Below are 19,935 nucleotides of genomic sequence, written 5' to 3'. Positions count from 1 at the left end.
AATAGAGAGTAAAAAAGATTTGTAAGGGTCTGGTTGATTTTCACAGGAGGTGTTAAGAGGTTATATTTGGAATGTCTTATTAGTGTCGTGGAGCTGTCAGAGTTTTCTGGATTTGGGGAGGAGGCAAAGCAAAGCATACATGAAAGGGACCATCATGCCCCACCCCGAGAATTTTAGTGCCTAAATAAGTCTCCATGACTTTAGTAAACATGTAAAAAATGTCTCCCAATACTTACGGTGATAAGTCATACACCAAATCTGTGATCTTTTTGAGACAAGAATTTTGTTTCTTTTCAGAGATCATTATGGCACCAGGACGACTGAGGCTCAGGAAACTTTAGCAGATGACCCAGGCAGAATGATGACATCGGGTAAATGATTCTCTCCTTGACTTTGAGTCTCTGCCACCTTGGCCATCATACATATTTTACGGACCTGCCAACAGCGCCTTCCTCTTTTTTTTGATGAGTATAAAGATTAAATTCACTTCTCTTTCCTTGAGCGCACACAGATGGCTTATCTGCTCTGGGGTTTTGTGTTTTCAAGCCCCTACTTGTAACCTCTCAGAACTTATCTAAAAATAATCACCAAAGCTGCAAATCCAGATTTTCAGATCAGGAAATATTCTCTGATTTATGAACTGTACAAGTTGGATGTAACTGACAAAGCCTCGTCACTCATCATAGACTATTTCTCTCCAGCTTGCCTCTCTCCCTATCTCTCTGTGCATGGCTCAGAAACCCCATTTAAGATGAGATTACAACATAGCCTCTTTAACCTTAGCAGCTGGGCCGTCAGCGCTGGCCTTTGGTTCTGAGACCAGTGAATGAGCCCCAATGCCTGGCTATACTGATCAACATGATGTTCTTCTGAACACAGAGATGCAGCCTGAATTGCTTTTGGTAAAATTCCATTCCAGGCAAACACCTGGATTCATGCCACTGATTGGACCTGTCAGACATTTGTCTATCTTCTGAGAATTATTCTTCAAAATGCTGGAAGACATCAAGTTTTACGTATCTCCAAATCCAAAATGAAAAATGAGATCTGGTTTATGTGCTACAAATTGAAAAGGCCTGCTACCTCTCACACCTGTGGACCTCCTAATCAGAAGAACAGAATTTCCTCCTTTTGTTTTCCTTTTGCTTGATGACTTCATATTCTCTTTCCAAGTTTCCCAGTCAAAAGTATGACCAACTCAACTTGGAACAACTTCCTGCTCATGACAGGAAGAGAAAAAAGTCCCTTTGCTTTTCCAGTGGTAGGAGGAGATAAATCTCCCAAGGAAAGAAAAAAATCCTCTGGCTACACTTCCCTGACTTGAGAAAGAGCATAACTAGGACACAGGTCTTTTGACTTTGAATCCATTACATGTGCTGGACTTGCAAATCTAACTGTCCACAGGAGCCAGATGGGTAATATAAAAGTGAAGCAGGCCATATTTGTCTTATAATGGCACCTGTGGCCGCGATAGTTCCTGCTCCCCAAATATTCTGTGTGCTCCCCTACAGTTAGCTTAGGACCCTGTGACTATTTCTGACCAATGGACCATGCATGGAAGCAACTGTCTCACTTCTCGGTCAGGGCTGTTGACAGCTAGTGCACCACCTCCATTTCTCTCTTCCTTCACTGCTGTGACTTTAGATTTCAAGTCTCCCGTGTAAGAGGAAGATAGTCCCTGATCTACATTCTACAGTATGCAAGGAAGGAAGAAATCTTTATTGTTAAGCCACTGAGATTTTTCAAGTTTTGTCCAGAGCGGCAGCTAATGTTAATTACCCAAATGTGACATCTTAAACTGTCTACTTGAACACAGATATGCTTTGTTTATCGAACATTCCCAGTGAAACATGTTGTCTCTTATTTTTCTTAAAAAAATCTAATGCTCGCAAACCATACATTAGATATGGAGTCCATATCCAAAATACATAAAGAACTCCTATAACTTGGGGCACGTGGTTGGTTCAGTCCGTTAAGACCCCAACTCCTGATTTCAGCTCAGGTCATGATCTCAGGGTCGTGAGATTGAGTTCCGAGTTAGGCTCCTCACTGGGCATGGAGCCTGCTTCAGATTTCCTCTCTCCCTCTGCCCTTCCCCCCACTCATGCTCTATCTTTCTCTAAAATAAATAAATAAAATCTTTTAAGAAAAGAACTCATATAAAATGACAACAATAACAAATTCTATTAAAAAATGGACAGAGGAACTAAACAGACATTTTTCCAAAGGAGACATCCAGATGGTACACGGAAAGATGCTCAACATCGCTCATCATCACGGAAATGCAAATCAAAACCACAATGCGATAGCACCTCACACTTGTTAGAATGTGTATCATTAAGAAGACAAGAGATAACAGCTGTTGGTCAGGTTGGAGAAAAGGGAACCCTTGTGCACCATTGGTGGGAATGTAAATTGGTCCAGCCACTATGGAAAACAGTATGGAGGTTCCTCAAAAAATTAAAAATAGAACTACCATATGATCCAGCATTCCACTTCTGGGTATATATTTCCAAAGGAAAATGAAAACAGGTTATTGAAGAGATACCTGCACCCCCATGTTTATTATAGCATTATTCACAATAGCCAAGATATGAAAACAACCTGTCTGTCAACAGATGGACAAAGACTATATATAAAAATATATATATAAAATATATAAAATGAATATCTTCATAAACTATATATATATAGAATGAAATATTATTCAGCCTCAAGAAAGAAGCAAATCGTGCTGTTTGCTGCAATATGGACAGACTTCGAGGTCATTGTGCTAAGTGAGATTAGGCAGGCAGAAGAGGGAAACTCTGTATGCTATCACTTATATGTGGGATCTAAAACAGCCTGGCTCACAAAAATGGAGAGTGGAATGGTGGTTACCAGGGGCTTGCAGGGGGGAGGGGGTGGTGGGGAACTGGGGGATGTTAAAGGTACAGACTTGCAACCAGTAGATAAGTAAGTCCTGGAGCTCTAACACACAGCACAGTGACTGCAGTCGACAGTATTGTATTATAAACCTCAAATTGGCTAAGAGACTAGATCTTAATTACTGTCACCACAAAAAAGAAATGATAATTACCTGACATGATAGAGGTGTTACCTAATGCTATGGTGGTAACCATACTGCAATATATAAATGTATCAACTCAGCACACTGTAACCTTCAGCTCACAAACGTTACATATAAATAACATCTAATTGTAAAAGTTAAAAAAGACTAATAATGTTAGTGGCTAAAATTTATTTTGTCATCACAATGTTCCTTTATTATTCCCAGTTTACAGAAGAGAAGACTGAGGCACAGGGAAGCTAGGCAACTGGCCAAAGGTCACATACAAGTGGAAGTAGAGTTGATAGATTTGACAAATAAAAATACATGGGACATACACCAAAAATAATTCAATGTTTATCTGAAATACAGATGTAATTGGCTTTCCTATATTTTTTTTTTAATCTGGCAAGCCTAAGTAAAGAGGACCTACCAGAATTTGACCCTAGACAGTCTGACTCTGAATCCATGAGCTTCACCATATGCTCCTCTATTTCCCAGGCTAGTTTCAGTTTTATACTTTTATTAAATACATGGGTGAAAGCAGTATTCATGTTCCTCTCAACTCTATTTTTAACAGCAAACCAATACAAGTGGAATAAGTAAAATGACAAGTGGCCAATGATCAGTCACACGCCAGGGAGTAGTGGGGTCTATGACAAATTTGAGACCATATGTTTCATCTAAAGAGAGCAGTTTCTACTAAGTGTTGTACATTATTGCCTTGTGGGCATGCAGGCTTCCCTAAGAGAAACCAGAAAGCTAGATTTTTTTTTTTTTTTTTTTTTTGGTGATGTTCTCCTGTTTAAGATGTTGGCAACTCAATTAGAATAATTATAATCTTGCCTGGGTCCACATAGTTCAAGCCACACAGAACAGGTCTATAGGCTGGAATCAAGCTCTGGGTCACTGGGTATGATCTCTGCATTCACAGGAAGAATCTTCCTAACCCACTGTTGGATTAGGTTGCTGGGAACTCTCACTCTCTATATTGCCTTCTCCCCTTGGAGGAACTAGTTTTAGGACTATACTATAATTATTAGGTGTATATTTAACTGAAGCCAACAGTTCAGTTATTGAGCTTCTGCTAGGGCAAGGCATTGTGCTAAGTACTACAGGGCTGTAGATATGAGCAAGTTACATGCCCATCTTCCCTCCTATCCACAAATCCTAATAAGATAAGTAAGTAGAACACCAGGGTAGATTGGGGGTAAGCCATGAAGAGAGAGACAGACCCAGCATGAAGTGTATTTGAACAAAAGAGAGGCACCTGATTGAGTCAACTTGGAATAATTTCATAAAGAAGATCTCATTTTGAAAGACTATGAACAGGCAGGATTTCAGTAAACTTCAAGAGAGTTAAAAAAAAAGGGGGGGGGGGAATAGTATAGATGAGGGCATGGACTTGAGAAAGTTTTCAGTTTGGCTGAAGCAGGAAATGGTTCTAGAATTTGGAGTGAGATCAGGTTGGAAGAGGAGATTGAGGACCAGGCAAAGGAAGATTAAAATCAAAATTGCACACTCTCATGATATATTTTGACACCTTCTATCAGCCCCGTACTCTGTATAATCCAAGGCGCTCACTGCTATTTTTCCATTTGTCCACATGGATAGCATAGCTGCTCTGTATCTGGGAACACGGAGAGAGGTTGATTAGTTTTCTCAAGGTAACAGAGAAAATCAGAAAGGTAAGATCAACAAAGAAACCATCTAAGTTACGGGTTGGCAAACTTCCTGTCAAGCGCTAGATAGCAAATACTTTCAGCTTTGTGGGTCATTCTGTTTTTGTTGCAACTGCTTAACTCTGCCATTGCTGGGTGAAATAGACATATCCAAACAGATGGGTGTGGCTGTGTGTCAATAAAACTTTATTCATAAAAACAGGCAGCAGGCTGGATTGGGTCATGGCTATAGTTTGCTGACACCTGGTCTAAAGTTTTTTTTTTTAAAGATTTTTATTTATTTATTTGGGAGAGAGAGAGGGTGAGAGAGAGCAAGAGCACAAGAGAGGACAGGGTCAGAGGGAGAAGCAGACTCCCCACTGAGCAGGGAGTAAATTTTTTCTTTTCTTTCTTTTTTTTTTTTTTAAAGATTTTATTTATTTAAGAGAGAGAGAACGAGAGACAGAGAGCAGGAGAGGGAAGAGGATCAGAGGGAGAAGCAGACCCCCCACCGAGCAGGGAGCCCGATGCGGGACTCGATCCCGGGACTCCAGGATCACGACCTGAGCCGAAGGCAGTCGCTTAACCAACTGAGCCACCCAGGCGCCCCGGGAGTAAATTTTTTCATAATACAGTTTCATAGGTACTTGGGAATGCTTGCTGACTAAAGAAAGTCATGTTCCCTGAAACGTAATATATACATCAACAACAACCTAACACAATGCATTTGCTCTTCTGGGAGGCAGCCTTTCTATTGCCTTCCCCTCCAACCGTACTCAACTGCATCAAGTCCCACTGATGATTTTTAAACATCTTTCTCCACATCCACTGTCACCACTATCACTTCTCATCTGAACGATTCTAGCAGATGCTTAGTGTCCACACATATCCACCCCTGTTGCCATGTAATTCGGCCTCAACATGGAAGCCCAATCTAAGAGCAGGTACCCTCTGCTTAAAACTCAAAGGGATACCCCCTTATTTTGAGTAAAAGCTAAGCTTTTACTAATCCAGAGGCCCTTGAAAACTCTCACCTCATCTGTGACAACCCCGTATCCTTTTCACGCCACATTCTTTGCTCTCTTCTCAGATGAGATGATGCTTTCTTGCCACAGGGCCTTTGCACAGTCAGTCTCCTCTTTTTCATTCCCCTTTCCTCCATTTGTCTAGTTCAAAGCTCTGTGTTCAGAGTTCAGTTTCCTGGCTCTCTAAGCTGCTCTTTCACACCAACCTCAGAGTACTTCATACATTTATAATCAAGTAATGAACTACCTGATTCACAGTTTAATGCCTGTTTTCCTGCTGCTTCTACTCACCCATGTATATCTTAGTACTCAGCACAAGTGTCCTTCAAGTAGCAGGTATTCTATAAGTACCTGCTGAATGAATGTATGCCACGACAGCATCTTAGGTGTGGAAAGGACCTTAGGAACTTAATTAATTGAATCTTCTGTTCGAAACAACATTCTCAATAATTTCGGGGGATTTCTAAGGTGCTGGGCTTGTCCTTTGGCTTCAGCAATCTAAAGCAGCCCGATTTTTTCTAATGTTGAACTCTTTACAGGAACCTTTGTGAAAAATGCTAATCACAAGCCCCCAGATGTGTTCAGGCTTATGTAACTGTGGATATCTCCCCTACAGCTAGTGATTTTTTTCTCCCTCCATCTTCCACTTCTCATAATTTTCCAATTTTTCTATAACGATCATGTGTCACTCTGAAAATGAGTAAAAGTTCTACAAAGTCATCTTGAATTTACATACTGCTTTTCCTTCCAAACACAGCAATGTTATTAAAACATTATATAACATTTACTTATGAATATTTCAAGCATAAAAGAACAGAGTGAAAATAAAATTGCATCCACCCCTCAAGCCTGGTCCTTTTAAAATGTCTGGTTTGGGGTTGATCCTTATGTAATAAAGGAGCAGAAGTTATGTTCCATTCCATTTTACAGATGGATTCATAAGCCAAGAGAGTGTAGATGAGTGTTCATGGTGATAGAGTTGGAAAAGGAAGGAACTGCGATCATGTTCAACAGAACTGCAGCACCCACAGACTCTATCATCTTGTACTTTCCCAGACTCTGTGATACACAAGGAGTAGCTCTAATTTTCCGGTTTTGGTATTGCTAAAAAGTGGTGAAAATTCAAGTCCTCCTGAGGGCATACTATAAATTGACCTTGAACCGAGAGCAATCTCTTCTCTTGTGATAGCATCAAATACAGTGATTCTCTGGAAGGAAGCCACTGTTCCTTCTAACTCACGAATGTAAAACGTGAAACAGAAGCAAAGCACATGGCTTTCTCTGGACGTCAAGATGGCATTTTAAGTAGGCAACCTGCAGGCCAATTAGACTTTTGTGGCTTTCTGGGTGTTTAGTTGTATATAGAAGGAAAACTTCAACCCTAATTTTAAATTTCAGATATTAACATTACCGGAAGTGATCTAAAGGACAAAGGGAATACTCTATATTGGAGATCTATGTGCTCTCTTTCTGTCATCTTTTTCTCCTTATCAAGAGGGTAGGGCCAGTTTCTGAGAGGCTAGTTAGGGTATCTTGCAACCGTGTCTGAGGTGCTGAGAAGTCAAGACAACCTTCAGAGTATAAGAGAAACTTGTTGATAAGTGGTAAGTACAATTATTTTCAACTGTGCAATTTCTCCCCATTGGGGTTGTATTAACTCTAGCTAAACACGCTAGTGCCACCTATTGGAAAAACATTTTAATAAAAATAAAGTTGCAGGCTTAAAGTCTGCAATATTGGAAAAATGTCTCCCTGGATGGCAATTTCCCGTCAGAGGAAAACAACGTTAAGCCAGCTCGCCAAAGGCAACTTACGTGAGCTCTAGGTATTTTGTTTTTGGGGGGCGGGAGCTTTCATTTTTCAACCTGATAGCAAAGAAGATATTAAATAATAATGAACTAGGGAGCCAACAAATTCCATAGTTCAAGAGTGTGCTTTTCTGCCAGTTGTCTCATGGGCACTCCCAATGGGGGCTGATTGAGTTCTCTGGGATGTAATAACCAAGGGCCCTTCCCGTGGGCTAGAGGGGCTTTCTTTTTTGAGCTCTGTTATAGAAGGACCCAGATATCTACAGAAGAGGCAGGAATGGCCATATCTACCTTCTACCACAAAGGAAGAAGCACTCTTGTCCCCCTCCTCCCTTCTACTAACCAAGAGCACAATTTATTTGGTATAGAGTATAGAGAAACTTGTTGATAAGTTTCCTTTTTCCCCTTCTCCCTACTGCCCTGTCCCACCAAAGTACTTTTAACACAGCAGTATGAAATTTGTACAAACATCCCGCAGGGCGAAAATGGTACAAAGAAGATAAGCAACAAATAGGACAATTTTATGTACGATCTGTTGTGTGTAAATTTGAAGAAGAAGAAGAAGGGGCACCTGGGTGACTTAGTCAGTTAAGCATCCAACTCTTGGTTTTGGCTCAAGTTGTGATCTCAGGGTGGTGAGATCGAGCCCTGCATGGGGCCCCACACTCAGCGGGGAGTCTGCTTAAGATTCTCTCTCTCTCTCCCTCTCCTTCTGCCCCTGCCCCCCACGCTCTCTCTCTCTAAAATAAGTAAATAAATCTTGAAAAAAATATGAAGAAGAAGAGGAGGAGGATGAAGAGGAAGAAGAAGAGGAGCAAAGGGAGGAGAAGAAGGAGAAGAAATGAAGAAATAATTCTGGAAAATGGCATAAACATTTTCCTGAAAGAAATAAAAACCAAAATGACCAAAATGAAAATCTAGGCATTGAAGTTACATTTAGGGTAAAGGGAACTGGGAAGGAGGATTTTGCTTTCCAGTTCATGTTTCTGTGCTTTCAAATTTTTCTGATTATATACCTAATTATTTTTGTTAATTAAAGAAAAAGAAGCTAATTGATGCTGGGAAAAGTCCAGATTGAGCTTGCTCTTGGAGGAGGGGTAGTGCCTAGAAGTGGCCAAGGGGACTTCTGGGAGGTTGATGATGTTTCTCTTGATCTAGGAGTTGGTATCAGTAACAAAGTTGTGTTCGGCTGTAAAAACCCACCAAGCTGTATATTTCTCATTTATGCACATTCCTGTATGTGTGTTCAGCCAGAATAAAACTTTCAAAAGTGACGCCAGGAGGAATTGGCAGGTAGTAAGATTTTAGACCATTTGTTTTCTTTTTATTTCCCTGTATTAAAGTAAATGAATGAATGTTATACAAGTTGGTGAAAATAAACTCAATTTTGATTTTTTTTCCCCAAATGTATGTTTCAAATACATCTGTCCACACATTGTTGTGGTCAACAGAGTTAGAAACAACTCAATACCATCTCTGCTGAAAGTTTGCTCTCCTGGGAAAGTCTGGGAGAGAGCCTGCAGGTTTAGTGCGGTCTTGGAAGTCCTGGCAGGGAGATGCGGTGGGGCTCTCTGCCCACATGCCCAGGCTTCCAATAACCAACGTAAAAGCTTCTACGTTCGTTAATGGAAACCTGTTCAGGGGTCAGGGGGCCCGGTATCCACACTCCAAATCAGGCCAACTCCTCTCTCCCCCCCTGGCAAGGGAACCTCAATCGCTCCGTCTGTAGGAATGCACCAGTTCAGATTACCTGTTTACCAGTGAACAGTTGATGGGCTTGCAGATACCCTAGCAGATAAGTTTTCAAATGATTATGCCTGCCATGCCCTTTATTTGGAAGAGCCACAGTATACCCCTGAAGCTGGCTAAGTGCGGTGTGCTTGCTATCAGCCTCTGATAAGGGTGAGGAGCACTGAAGACCCAGGTAGGGTTACCAGGGAACCGTGTACTTGATAAATGTCACACTGTCAACCTCCTATTTTTTTTCATGCGTAGTATTATTAATTGTGCTAAATGTACATGTCAGAACTTTCATCTTGCTCCACTCAGATGGCAGATAAAGTTTGTGGGAAATCTCTAAGGGCTTTTTCTATTACCCCCCAAAAAGCAGTATTAGGGGCAAGACTCTGCTTTTGGAATTTTCTTTTAAAAACCAACTGATTAAATTCTGCTATTTTCTTATAAAAACCAACTGATTAAATTCTAACATGTTCTTATTGCTGGCAATGGACATTCCAAAGTGGATTTATAGATTTTACTTATCTGAAAATCTGGGGCAGAATAGGAAAAAAAATCTAGAATTAAAAAAAAATAATGATCTATTTCCTGGCAGGATATCCTAATTTTCACTTATAAACTATGTGAAAAATGGACTTTATTTCAGTAACAGTCAAGATTAGCAGTAGTAACTATAAAGAGGGTTCATTATAGGAGCTGTTATTTGTCAGACACCTACTATGTGCCATGTGCTGACATTCTGTTGTAGTATATGCATTAGAGCATTTATTTTTTGAGAGAGACAGAGCATGCGTGCTAGTGGGGAAGGGCAGAAGGAGAGGAAGAGAGAGAGTCTGAAGCAGGCTCCATGCCCAGCATGGAGCCCAATGCGGGGCTCGATCTCACCATCCTGAGATCATGTGCTGAGCCGAAACTGAGTCAGACGCCCCACATTAGAGCATTTAATTTCCACTACACATCATCCTTACCATGAAAGAGAGGAAATAAGTCCAGAGACATTTGATAACCTGCCTGCATCATACAGGTGGCATGAAAGTGGGTGAGGTGGGTTCTGACCTCAGATTTTTTCTTTTTGCTCTGAGTGCCTGCTTGCTTTCTTCATCAGCTGTACTGATACATTGTCATTGCCCTTGTGCCTTGGAATATTCGTAGCTAAACAATCTTTGGCTAACTGTTGGCTTATTAGGTACAAATGTGTGGGAAACACGGGAATTGGCTCCTTCACAACCAGCTTTAGGAGGCGCCAGTGTAGGAGACAAAATCTTTTAACTAGTTCAAGGAACCCTGGTGGGTCTTCATGATGGTTGTGTCATTCTAGATGCTCATGGGCAGTGCAAGAAGAAGAGGTTCTTACACAATGGAGTCTGCCGGTCTTTGTGGGGATGGTAGTGGGGTGATTTCATAGACCACAGACCCACTGGCTGAGATTGGAAGAGCTGGCTCAAGCCATGTCAGTCACGCTCGGGAAACCATATGGGGAGGGAATTCCATTTCTTAGGGTGTTGGGGTGGTGGTGCGGGGGTGGGGGGGTCTGCTTTATTTGCTTCCTAAATCTCCAATCTAAAAGCACACATTCCAGGCCCAGCTATCTCTTCCAGGGGATTAAATGGTGCATAGACCAGAGCTCAATATCTAAGGTGAACAGAAGTGAATTAATCTAGAAATGATATATTTTTAGGGTTGTGGTCATTTTTGATAGAGCCTGGCTAGCTCACCTGCCCGCAAATGAAAAGGAGAAATGGGAAAACAAATACTCATTCCACTTAATCAATTCTTGGGGAATGGGACCTGTGTGTGTACACGTTGTACAGTATTTTCGTCTTCGCTTGGCTTGGCACCCAACCCGGTGGCGGTACGAACGTTAAGGTCAAGTGGTAATTTAGTTCCAGAAGTTGCCGTAGGAATACCGCTGCCCACAGAAAGAGGACAGTTTTGAACACAGGATTCCCCGATGCAAAAGGTCACACGAGGCGGACTTTACAAAGTTTACATAACAAAGAGCAATTCTGTTAACGAAAATGATTAATTCCCGTCAGTACACATCAAACAGAACTCTTACAACACAGTATTGTCTGGATTCACATTGCCTAGTAAGGGCTTTTCACAAATTCCTTTTCTAATCACTCTTTTGACAAAGCCAGAGATTTTCATTTCGTTTCATTTTGTTTTTTTGAGGGGGTGGTGGTGAGCAGACATTAATTTCCAGAGGAATCCATGAATGGGGTCTGTGGAGGCTGCCATCTTAAGTGTGAGATGTGTCACACTGATGTTGTGGCAGGAAAAAGACAACAGGCCTTCTGAGGAGTAGAGGCCTTCCAGGGAGCAGGGCTTGATGAAAAGTGTCCTGGAAGTACAAAGCCGGGATTGTCCTCCTCCCCAGAGACAATGGGGGATTTAAAAGGCTCACAGCACCAGAATTTTAACTTACTCCTTTAAGGCATTTTCAAGTTGTATGTCTCACAGATGACAGTAACAGTGAGTAGAAAAAGCCTGCTTTATAAACTCTCTTGCAATCAAGGAGGTGGCCTTATTTTGAAGATGCTATTTGCCTGCAAGTATGGTTATTCTTTAAAGGCCTAACGATTTAATGAGCTCGCTTTCTGCTACCTAGAAAGTCGTGATGGGGGCTGGGGGGGACAGAAGAAGAGCCTTGAACTCCCAGATGGAAAGGTCTGGATTTGAATACCGATTCTGCCCATCCTCTGGGTGACCTGAAGCGTAACACCTAAGTGTTCCTCACCTGTAAGGAATGATAGCTGTCCCTGAGCCTATTTCTCAGGGTTGCCGTGAAAAACAAAGGCAGTGATCTAGGCAAAGGTATTTTTATTAGGAAGAGTGCCAGAAACAGAAATGATCATTATCACCTAATACTCCTACAGTGACAATTCTGTCGCCTAGAAGATGATTTTGGGGAAGAGGGTAAGTCAGGGTCTTTTGCCTTTGATGAAGCCTCTTCTTAAACCATTGAATCTCTTCACCTTCTGGGTTATTTGGTTAAATTACTTGTTCCGAAGTTGATTGCAATAATAGAATAAATCCAGTGAATAAATTCAGTGAATCTTCGGTTTGGGGCAGGAACCCTCATCTCCAACCAGACCCTTACGTGATCCTCATTTTCCAAAGCTAGTATGACACATGCTGATTTGCGTTCTTTTTTTTTTTTTTTCCGCTTGGGCCAACTGAGTAAAAGCAAATTGTCAAGATCAAGTGTGACTTCCTGCACACAAATGAAATTCATTGGCCTTAGCACCAAGGACCACACAACTCAGTTGCACAATTACATTTCTAAAGCTGGAAGAAAAATGCCACGTTGGCATTTAAAAACTGCAGTTTTTCTTTAAATGCTAGGATACATATGGCCAATTATACTGCAAGCCAAAAAAATGGTGCATTAAATTTGGGAGCATGTTTCATGCATGTTGTGTGGATTCACACTCTTAGAGCTTCCTAGGGGGAAAAGAATGGACACCAAAGTGGAGGGGGTGCTAACCATTCGTTAGTTAGAAGTTCTTCAAGAACTGTTTTCTTCCTTCCCTTTTTTTGGCCAGTCATCTTCAAGAATCAAGTGGAAATGCCACACCAGACCCTAAACTTCTTTCTGGCAGAAATGCACTACCCTCACGTGGACGATCAATGTGAAAGTATGAAGTTTTCTATTTAGGATTTCTAGAATGAATTATGGAAGATGTCTGGGAAAAGTTTAAATAATTTTAAAAAGTTTAAATAATTTAAATAAATTTTAAAAGTTTAAAATAATTTTTAAAAAGTTTAAATAATTAAACTTAAAAAAAATAATTTAAAAAAAGTTTAAATAATTGTTCAGTGTCCTTTCTCTAGCAGAAATGATCTTGGGGAGTCACCGTGCTCAGCATTAGGAAGGGAAATTGCCTCTATTGTGAGGCATTTTCTAATTGTGAAAGGCAGATGCTCCCCTAAGACAGTTTGCAGGCATTTCAGGTGGTCTTCCTTATGAGGCTATGACAGCACACTCCAGTGTGCAGAAAGGGGGTATAAGAAAACATTTTGTTTGAGAAGTTTTCAGACCCCTAGAACTGACTTGTGAGCTAAGAGGTTGTTTGGGTTTCTAAAAGGTGGTAGATGTTTGTACCCACACTGACCACCTCCACAGTTGGAGGACTAGCTCCCAGCCTGAGTAATGGCTGAGCATGTGAATGGTAGAAGTTTTGCTGTAAATGGTCAGCTTTATGACATGTTCCTTTAATATCCAAACTGGGATCCATCCACCTGATACCACCTATGGGGAGCTTGACTCACCAGGTCAATGCTCCCCCTTGTGGTGATTTGTGGTATGTGCTCTCAGACAGAAAGAGGGGAGTGGGAGCAAGGCGTTGTGAATATACCATCTGGAGATGAATATTGGTCCCTCCCAAACTGAAGAACGGGGTGGTGACATTCCAGTTACATGCCTGTCCCAAAGAGTACATATGGCCTAGTACTTTCACTTTGAGTTTTTTGAGACAACTCTCATAATGGCAGTTTTTAAAGTCTCTTGCTTTGAAATTCTTACCTGAATTCTCCCCACCTCACAAATACCTTTTACTGACTACATCTCTTGTTTGGGGTGAGTGGAGATGAAATGATGCCCAGCCTGACTGATGACGGTGTGCGGTTTGCACCAGGCGTTGTCCTAGCTGAACAGCAGGACATGTGTTTTCATGAAAACAAACTGTAAAGTCCCCAAACTTAACTTCCTTGTTTCTTCTAATGCAGTCTTACTTCTCAATGTATTTTAAATGGTTCCTGTGTGTAGTTTAAGATGGTGGGTTACACCTATGCAGAGGGCACGCATCTCGTGTATTTCATCACAGAAGCAGCTTCCTTTGAAAGTGGAATCAGTGATCAAATCTACCATTTATGGATCAATTCCTTCAAGTTCTCATTCTGTTTGACCTTAAGCTGTGCCTGCCAATATTCCTAACAGTTGTTCTAAGCAGCACCAAGACCATACTAGATGAAAGATAAAGCATGTGTTTGGTCTATGACCTTGACTACAACATGTTTTGATGTGATGATATGGATTTACCCTGGCTGATGTTTGTTTGACCACTGCCACAGATGCTGTTTTAAATCAGAAGAAAATAATTTACATGGGGGGAGGGAACACCCCATGCGTTTAAGTCAACACTTTGGGAACCACATTGTAACTAGGTTTTTTTTTTGGAAATCACATAGTAACAAGTCCCATATAACAAACATGTAGTATCAGGACGTGTATATATATTCATTTCAATTGAGCCCAAATCATTACTAAGCGCCTACTGAGTGTAGGAGAAATCTAAGAACCCTGGCAAAGATTGTTTCTTATTCTACATAGCACAACTTTAACAAGTTCCAATCAGTATTTGTTTTCCATTCATTAAACACGGAAAGTTCTTTCAGCATGCCATGCAATCACACTTAGTATTTGCCCTTCACCAGGTTTTACAAAATGTTTCAGACACAGACTATCAAAGAATGAGGACTATACAAATGTCTCCCTCTGATATCAGGACTCAGTGGCGACTTGAGTGGCTCCAAGTCCTGGGAAAGTTTCCACTGCCTCCCCAGTGCCCTCCCCTGGCTCAACAGCAGGAACCTGGAGAGCCATAGACTGAGATCAAGGTGACCGTCTTTGACCTTCTAGCAGGAGTCCTTGGACGACCCTTATGCCAGCATCATAGGGGCAGGAGACTTATGACCATCCATTGTCATAAAGCTCCATTGTCCTCTGGCCCAATCCGTTTGTATTATAGCTGGGGAAGGGGAAGGCCAGAAAGAAGTGACTTGTGCAAGGTTACACTGCTGATATAGTTCCGTGCTACCAGCGGAGCCCCAGTCCCAGGCCTCCCATTTCTATCCTGTCCTTTCCATTGATCTAAATCATCCTAATCTTTTGGATTTCTCCACGAACTATGTCCTCTCTAACCTCTGGGCTTTTGCAGACAAGCTGTTCTATCTGCAATGCCACTCTGCTCTAATAAGCAACTGATTGATTCCTAAGATTTTAGTTAAAACATCACCTCCTCTAGGATGCCTTTTCTGACCCTCTGAGACTGAGTTAGGTGCCCTTCCTGTGTATTCTCCTACCATTCTCTACTGACGCCAGTTCTACCATTTCTCACCCTCTCGTGTAATCACTTAAGATCTCCAACACACCGTAGGCTCAGTGAGGACAGGGACCTACACCATGCCGTGGTTGCATTCCCTGATGTTGAGGGACACAGGGCCTGTGACTATCTAACTGTATTGTGAATGGAAAATGAATGAGCAGGCAGGTGTCCTCTCTTAACCAAGTGAGGGCAGAAGGAAAAAAACTAGTCATAGATGGGGGTCAAGTTTGGACCGGTGGAGAACTTGTAGAAAAGGAAATGGGTCTGTAAAGTCTAGACACCAGCTAAGCCTTTCTCTGGGGCTACTCTTCGAACCTTAGCATGTCTGCTCTTCAAATTCTAAGGATTTGGAATTTCTAGAGTGGCTTGCAACGGAGCCTTGAAGAATTTAGGAAGGAAACGGCTAAGAGGACCCCACGTGCCATTTCTCTCTGGATCTGCTGGAGAACTCCTCCCAGGAGAGACCCGGGGGGAGGTGCATTCTCAGAGGCTGCCCTGGGCTCAGGTGAGAGTGGGGGGCTTTCATCTGCAGGTGTACCTGGCTGATGCCTACTTTTTTTTTTAATCCCCGTGGATGGCTGCCCAGGGTAGGTGCTTGTTCCAACTCACTACCATGATGCAGCTTACCCAGGAAAGGAAAGAGAAAGATATTCTGGTGCTAACATAACCCAGGTGCTCATGGGGTTCCAAGGATGGGCAGCTTAGTCTTAGCAGAAGCCCAGACTTTTAGGGTGACTCTTGAGGCCAGCTGGCCAGCAGTATTACCTCAAGCAGCTTTTCTAGCAGAAATCTGGCTTTGGAGTTGGTGGCTGGGTGTTATTTCTGTTCCTGGATCAGGTGTCTAGCTTTAGACATCAATGAGTCTAGGCTTTGATGTCTCCAGAGGAATAAAGCTCTTGTCCTCATGGTAGACTTTTTAGCAGTGGGTAATCCATACTCCACCATGGTTCTCTCAAAGCCCAGAGCCCTTGAAATGCCAGGCCTATGAGAGGAGCTGCTGAAAGAGGACCATTACTAAGTATTACTTGTTTGAGAAAAAAACACAATCATTCCTCCCCAAGTGACTTCCCACACATCACTTAGGGCGTCACTTTTCTCATCTGTAAAAGGACAGGCTTGAGCGAAATCACCTTCAAAGTCCCTCTTCTAAAATTCTTAGATTTTATCATCGAGTCTCTGGTTCCTCTCTCAGAATATTTTCTCTGAAATGCTCTTTTCCCAACCGGTGCAGACATGCCCAAGATGTCCCAGAGGAGAGGGTCCTGAAAAGCCCAAACCGAAGGGCTACAGGGGTCTTGTCATCTTAGAGTCAACTTCCTGTTTTACGACACAAACGACTCAACCTCCAACCTTCACCTGTGTACATGGCACCTCCAGCTTCCCCCAAAGCCCTCCCCACAAGCATGCAAGGGCAGATGTCCACATTCATGGTGTCTATGTGGCTCAAAGCCCTAGTTTTTGCTCTGCTGAGCAGGGAGCCCTTGTCTTCCCTCCAGACCCCCTGAAGAGTCTGCCCTGCTTCTCAGGGAACCAGGTTCCTCACATGTGTTGCCACAGAATTATTGTTTTAAGATTTTATTTATTTATTTGGCAGAGAGACAGAGAGAGCGCACAAGCAGGGGGAGCAGGAGAGGGAGAAACGGGCCCCCCACTGAGCAGAGAGCCCGATGTGGGGCTCGATCCCAGGACTCTGAGATCACAACCTGAGCTGAAGGCAGATGCTCAACTGACTGAGCCACCCCAGTGCATGTGCTACAGAATTCCCTGCTGAGAGCTACACTGAGCCCTCCATGCACCAAAGTTGTGCGAGAGCCTGGGGTAAGGAGAGAAGAATGACGTTTCCTCATTTGTGATCTCTGTTAATCTAAGGGAGGTCCCAAGCAGGGATTCTCACTTTGACCCCAAATTTAAGGAACCGGCACTTTCAGTATTACTCACAGCCCCTCCCTCTCACACTTGGCCATGCAGTCAGAAGACTCCTCCAGCGATGTCACTGGAGGAAAGCTCAACATGCTTGACCCAGAATCTTTCTGTCTCTCTGATGACTGGGTTATTTCCTTTGTTGTGCTACTTTCCTTTTTATTTTGAGATGAGTCCTCTTGGAGGAAGCTAAAAAGCCCATTCAGAGAAAATGGGGGAGCTTCCTCCTGAGTTTGACAGACAGACCCCACCATATTTGGATCCCAAGAGCGGACATGAGTGTGACCAACCCTCTTGAGAGAGCGTGGTTGTATAAAGACTCTGGAACTCCTCAAAGCTTCATGGTCTTTCCTATTCTGGATTTGTATTTCTTTATCCTGATCTTCTGATAAATCCCCTATTCCTGGGCCAGATGGGCGGCTCAGTCGGTTAAACGCCTGCCTTCGGCTCAGGTCATGATCCCGGCATCCTGGGATCGAGCCCCTCATTGGGCTCCCTGCTCGGTGGGGAGCTTGCTCCTCCCTCTCCCTCTGTCCGCCACTCCCCCTGCTGTGCTCTCTCTGACAAACAAATAAATAAAATCTTAAAAAAATTTAAAAAGAATACCCTATTCCTCACAGTGATTTCCCGTCAGTGACTGATGGACCAAGAACTTGTTTTATTCGTTTGGCCACAGGCCTCAGTTGGGTGCCCTCATAAGGTATTCTGTGGATCTTTGGAGAAGATCTTGACATTGCTCCTGTCCTAGAGCGACGGGAATGAGTGTTTGGAATATGGCCCCATGTTTCAGGAGGCTTGCCAGTCCTGGAAAGGGAGCCTAAGGAAGAGAACTGATAGGATTTTGAAGTGTCGGCCACAGAGATGCTCTGCTCTAAAGAGCCTTCATGTGTGATCATTATTGAGCATTCTGCCTAACTCACTCCTCCACCAAGTATTTGTCAAGTGCCCACTCTGTGCCCTTATGGACTGCATTATTGTTCTAGGCACCAGCGATGGTGGTGAATAAGATGTGCTAACGAAAACCAGAAACCCGATGAGGTGTGTGGGTGGGGGAAGATCTTGCTGTTGGGCTTCAGAGCAGTTCAATCATTTAAGGAGGAACATTATTTTACACTGAAATGTTGAAAGTTAACCAATGGGCGGTATTTTCCAAGAGAGTCATTCCAGCCCTGTGAATATGGGGCTTTGGAAACCATCGCCCTAGGTGACCACATCTAACAGGAGGCACATCAGACAGAAATCTCTGATGTAGGAGACAGATGAGATACCATCTTTTAGGGAAGGAGTCTGGGAAATCACCTTCACTGGGTGTCTAAGGAAAGACTTCTGACACCTTGTTCTGCCTACGCCAGGCTGTGCTACTGAAAAGTGGGGTAGGGGCTCTGTGCTTCTTATGGCCATGGAAGTGGGGTGTCCTTAAGTTTCCGTATGACCCAGAGCCTGGCTTTAAGAGATGAAGTTGAAGGGTAGATTGATCCAACTGACAGGTACAGAGACTAGATTTAACCCTATCACGCTGACTCCATAGACACATTCAGGCTTGCTCATGGCAACCTCAAAGTGTGCCTGCTAGGAATAACGGCTCAAGAAGTAATATAAGGGGACATACAAGCTTGAAAAATTCTTTGTTGATCAAAGTCAACCAAGTTTCTTTCCCACAGGACTCCTCAGAGTCTTCAATGTGAACGACGTGCACTTTCTGAAACACTGGGGTGGGGGGACAGGAGAGGGAGCCTGGAGCGATTTGCAAACATATTTGGAAAAATGGAACCCTTCCCTAGAGGCACATCACATGGGGCCAGTGTTCTTGGAAAACGCTTTGGAAAACACTGCCTGAGGACTACGCTGTCATCAGGCCTGAGCTATCCTTTCAAGCAAAATTAAGGGTGATTTTTGCCTTTTTCTCCTTTCACCAAGGCTTACATTTTATTTTGAAGAAGCTTATTTTCTTCAGCATTTAGTATTTTTGAAACTGCCATGCTACTGATCAGAGAAGTGATCTTAAGCACAACAAAAATTAAAAATAAATAAATAAATAAAAATGAACCACCACCTTCCCCTCAGTCCCTTGTATTTCAAAAATCCACGTTCCTATTAGGCTTAGTAGGGATTACATAAAACCTTAATTTTGTTTTTGTTATCAGCTTTTAAAAAATATTTACCATTTTTATTGTGGGGAATTTTTTTTTTAAAGATTTTATTTATTTATTTGAGAGAGAATGAGAGAGAGCACATGAGAGGGGGGAGGGTCAGAGGGAGAGGCAGACTCCCCGCCGAGCAGGGAGCCCAATGCGGGACTCGATCCCGGGACTCCAGGATCATGACCTGAGCCGAAGGCAGTCGCTCAACCGACTGAGCCACCCAGGCGCCCGTATTGTGGGGAATTTTTAAAAGTTAACTAGGTATTAAGATCTCTATGTCCATCTGTATTTATAACTATGCATTCCCCTATGTGTTTATCAATCATGCTTATTTACTAAAATTAGTAGAACCAAAAAACCCCAGAAGACACTTTAAAAAGGAAGAAACATAGAGACAAATCAATCTATTTACAATATAAAGATGGTTTTTATGATATTTAAACCATAATTATTAATCTATTATTAAAGATTTGGTAAGACTGCA

This window comes from Neomonachus schauinslandi, chromosome 1 (genome assembly GCF_002201575.2).
Source record: "Neomonachus schauinslandi chromosome 1, ASM220157v2, whole genome shotgun sequence".
Taxonomy (NCBI): Eukaryota; Metazoa; Chordata; class Mammalia; order Carnivora; family Phocidae; genus Neomonachus; species Neomonachus schauinslandi.
This window is presented reverse-complemented; position numbering follows the sequence as displayed.